The sequence below is a fragment of the Gracilinanus agilis genome, chromosome 6, assembly GCF_016433145.1.
Source record: "Gracilinanus agilis isolate LMUSP501 chromosome 6, AgileGrace, whole genome shotgun sequence".
In the NCBI taxonomy this organism is placed as follows: domain Eukaryota; kingdom Metazoa; phylum Chordata; class Mammalia; order Didelphimorphia; family Didelphidae; genus Gracilinanus; species Gracilinanus agilis.
This window is the reverse complement of record NC_058135.1, coordinates 156,459,804-156,464,588: the sequence shown is the minus strand read 5'-3', so window position 1 is coordinate 156,464,588 and position 4,785 is coordinate 156,459,804. Positions and strand designations below refer to the sequence as shown.

The following is a 4,785-nucleotide window of genomic DNA, read 5'->3' as shown; positions in this document are numbered from 1 at the left end:
TGGCTGACCTCATCATACTTTTCTTGTTCTTTTAAACTTTCCTCTCCTTATTCAATTGATTAGTTCATCAGTAAACAAGCATTTATTAAGAACCTACTATGTGGAAGAAAGTCTGCCCGTTCTCAAAAATGTCATTTATTAGAACATATTTTACATTTCTTGTGGCCTCTTCTTATTGGCTTTCTTGGCCAGTCTTGTTAGGATCGCTTCAGTGATACAAGCCTCCGATATTTCTTGCACATGACACTTCATCTCTAACTACAGGTATTTTCACAGGTCATCTCTACCTAACTAAAAAAATTAATTAAAATTCCCATGAACCATTAAAAATATAATAATGCTATAAGGCCTTTTTATTACAAAGCTTAAAAAGTGGAAACTTCTAGTATACATCATAATATTCATAATTAAATTCATAAAATTGCCTTTCAAAAAAGAAGCATTTCATATATTGTATGTATATATGTACATAATATCCCTCACATATATATATATATAAACCCTTATATATACCTACATGTATATACATACACACACATATATATTCTAAAAATACATTGGAATTACATAAATTAGTCTGAAAAACTCCATCAATATTATTAATGTAGACCTTCACGGAAAACATCAAAATGCTGCCAAATACAGAATTCTTTCTTGCTTTATTAAAGATTGAATCATTTGTCACTTCTCTATTGGAATATTACTAGATTGGTAGATTTAGAGAAAATAGTAGATATCTGAATTTTAGCAAGATACTTAACACAATTTTTCATGTTATCCCACATAAAAGATGGACAAATATAAGCAAGACATAGTAATGTGCTAAGATGGATTTGGAACATTCGAATAACCAGATGGAAAGAACGTTGATTTCACATGGTGTGTCTGCCTGTACATAGGACTAGTACATAAGCTCTGACAGAGTCTTATCCTCCGATTTATTTTCTTGACTATTTTTTATCAGTAAATTAAATGAAGATGCCATGACAAGAAGAGTTAAATAATAAATTAAGTTCAGAATATAAAACGTGCCAAGAGACGGAAACGATTGGCTAAATCTTAAAACAAAATGATTAAATATTGTAGGGATTAATAGAAGCTCCTACATCTAGGTTTTTCCATCATCTCTGACTATGTGACCCGCCCCCCTCCCCCCTTTGAGTTTTTCTTGGCAGAACTGGAGTGGTGTGCCATTTCCTTCTCTAGCTCATTTTATAAATGGGAAAATGAAGGCAAACAAATTTAAGTGACTTGCCCAGGATTTGAACCCAGGAAGATGAGCCCTCTAAACTTTAGGCTCAGCAATCTATCCATTGGACAACCTATCTGTCCTGAATTTAGGTTAAAAGTAATCAAGAGATGAGATGGAGATATGGGAGCAGAGGTGGAGGGAGAGAGGAAATTCAGAAGTCCACCATGAATCACAAGTATCAAATGCCCACCAAAGACAGGAACCAAACCCTTAACATGATCTTGGGCTATTATGATGGAAATTTACCATCCAGAAATAAAGGGATAATATTCCTCTGTGCTCTGGAAATCTGACCCCAGGTATACTTAAGAATTCTCTTATGGTTTCTTGATTTTAAAGGGGCTCTTGATAGGTCAGTGGGCTTCCAGAGAAGGGAAACCACCCCTTGGGGGTCCTAGGTAGCATGTCCCTCCCACCCAAAGGCTGACGGCTGCTAGCAGTCATTTTCATCACCAAAGCTAACATTTCTTTAGCGCTTGCTACCTGCCAGGCACTGTGCTAAGAGCTTCACAATTATTATCTCATTTGATCCTCACAGCATCCCTGGCAGGTAAATGCTATTATTGTCCCAGTTTTACAGACAGTGAAGCTAGTGGGTTAAATGACTTGCCCAGGGTTATACAAGTAATAAATGTCTGAAGATGGATCTGAATTCAGCTCATCTTGACTCCAGGTCTAGCTCTCTCTATCCACTGTGCTGAGATTAGGACCACTATGACTCCACATTGTGTAAACTCCTTCAGGCTTTCACTGTTTCACAGGCATCCTTTTATTTGTTTACTTCAAATTATTAGATATTCATTAAACACTTAAGGAAGCTCTCTGGTAGGTATTGGCAATACAGAGATGAATATGAAACAAGCCCAGAGGGCTGTGCCATGTGGATCCATAAATAACTATGACATGAGAGAGGGTGAGATCATCTAAAAAGGCTATGAGAAGGGACAGCTCCTTTTCACATGGCAGGGAAGAAGGACTATATGGAAAGGGTCATGGACAAAGGTGGAGCATTTGGACTGGGCTTTGGAAGAAAAGCTGACGGCAGTGGGGTTTGATTTGATCCAAGTTAGGAAAGTTAAGAAGCCCCATAGCATAATAGAGAAACTGGAGGATTTGGGGGCTTTTATGCTAAATTTAACATTTTTTAGCTACAAGTCCTTTAATCCCTGAGAGTCTCAGTTTCTTCATCTGTAAAACAGGCTCACACTATCTGCTTCCTGGTGCAGCTAGGTACCACGGTAGAGAGAGTGCCAAGCCTGAAATCATGAACATTCCTCTTTCTGAGTTCAAATCTGGCCACATATACTTACTGGCTATATTTCCCTGGGGAAGTCACTTAACTCTGTTTGCCTCAGTTTCCTCATCTATAAAATAAGGGTATGCTCTCTGCTTCCTAGTTTTTTAGTGCTGTGAAATCTTACAACTCTGTACAATTATTAATTTTTATTATGTGAGTAATGAATGGCCCAAAAATGGGAGGAGGAAAGATAGCTCTAGCTTACTTTAGCATCCTAGACTTAGGGCTAATTTATGATCATAGACTTAAGGGCCATCTAGTACAACTTCCTTCACTTTACACAAGATGCTGAGGCCCACACAAGATAAATGACTCATTTAATATCATACAAATAGTAAACGGTGGAGGATAGATTTGAACCCAGATTTTCCTAATGCTGACTCCAATATTTTCTTTCAAGCATTCTCTGGTCCAGATAACATTCTTCCTCTCTCCATATATTTGGTCTGTTTGTCCTCCCACCCCATGCCTGAAATACACAGCATTCTCATCTCCAACTCATAGAATGTCCAACTTCCTTTAAAATTCAGCCCAAGTTTTACTTTCTACCTGGGTCCTTGCCTTATCTCTCAAGCTAGTAGTGTTCACTCCAAAAAATGAGCTGTTTAACATATAGTATATACATATATGTTATCTGTTCATATATTATCTCAACTTACATGATAGAAATTCTGTATAACAGAATTAGAATCCTGATTATCTGACTCAAAACAATAATAATGATGACGATAACAATAACAATAACTAAAATATATAGAGTACCTACTATGTACTAGATATTATGCTAAGCATTTCTTTAAGGTCTGGTAATTATTTTTATTTTTTATGGTTTTATTGTGATTTTATCTCATTTGATATTTTGCTAATTTGATTTTCTATCTTTTTTAATTGTGAGGTTTTTTTTTTAAACCCTTAACTTCTGTGTATTGGCTCCTAGGTGGAAGAGTGGTAAGGGTGGGCAATGGGGATCAAGTGACTTGCCCAGGGTCTCATAGCTGGGAAATGTCTGAGGCTGGCTTTGAACCTAGGACCTCCTGTCACTAGGCCTGGCTCTCAATCCACTGAGCTACCCAGCTGCCCCCAATTGTGAGATTTTTTTAACCAATTACATGTAATAATAAATTTCCACATAAGTTTTCCGAAGTTATGATTGAACTTGTTTCCTTCCTTCCCCTCTACCCACTCCCAGAACTGGCAAGTGATTCCATCTGTATTATTCTCTCTCTCTCTCTCTCTCTCTCTCTCTCTCTCTCTCACACACACACACACACACACACACACACACACACACATACACATATATATTATCATGCAAAACATATTTCCATATTGTTCATTTTTAAAATATGGAATGCTTCACGAATTTGCGAATCATCCTTGAGGGGGGCCATGCTAATCTTTTCTGTATCGTTCTAATTTTTAGCATATGGGCTGCTGAAGCAAGCGATATGCTAAGCATTTTTAAAATATTATCTCATATGTTCCTCACAATAATCCTGAGAAGCAGTTGTTATTAAATGCTATTATTATCCCCATTTGATAGGTAAGGAAACTGAGGTAAATAGAGGTCGAATGACTTGCCCAAGGATATACAACTAGTAAATATATAAGGCTGAGTTTAAACTCGTCTCTCTTACTCCAGGGCCAGTGCTGTATCTACGACGGCTAAATATAGCTCTCTTTCCATTATACCAAAAATGGAGACTCGTCCATTTGTGGTTAGAACTTAGAGTATTTGAAAGGACATAAATATGAGTCATACCTGGAAAGATAGGTTAAAAACTTTTTGCTGAGAGTTTTGAATACTAGCCGAAGGAATTTTATGCTTTATTCAATAGACAAAGGAAAAAACATTCAAGGTTTTTGAGATGAGAAATGTCATGATCATGGTGAGACATTAAGAAGATGACTTGGTCAGCAGTGTGGGGAATAGGTTGAAAAGAGAAAAAAGCACTTAAGAAGTTAAATTAATAGTTTCAGGAAAAGGAAAGGAGGTATTAACCTAGGGCAGTTACAGAGGGAGGGCACTAAATATTATGGAGCCCAAAATAATAGCATGTGGCAATTGATTGGCTTGGATGGTTGAAGAAAAGAGAAGAATCCAAGATAACTCCATTTCCTAAGTTAGGGAGATCCAGCTGGTGCCATTAATAAAGACATAAAAGGTAAGAGAAAGGGCAATTTTGGAGGGAAAGAAGGTGATTTCAGTGTTATGCATTTTGAGTTTGAGATGCTG

General features: G+C 37.0%; 1 non-coding gene across 1 annotated transcript; it reads right to left on the bottom strand.

Moving 5' to 3' along the window:
* Nucleotides 1-3,889: 3,889 nt before the first annotated feature.
* On the bottom strand, nt 3,890-3,994 carry LOC123253214. Its single transcript, XR_006506587.1, has one exon. It is a non-coding gene; the product is annotated as a U6 spliceosomal RNA (small nuclear RNA).
* Between the last annotated feature and the right edge of the window lie 791 nt (nt 3,995-4,785).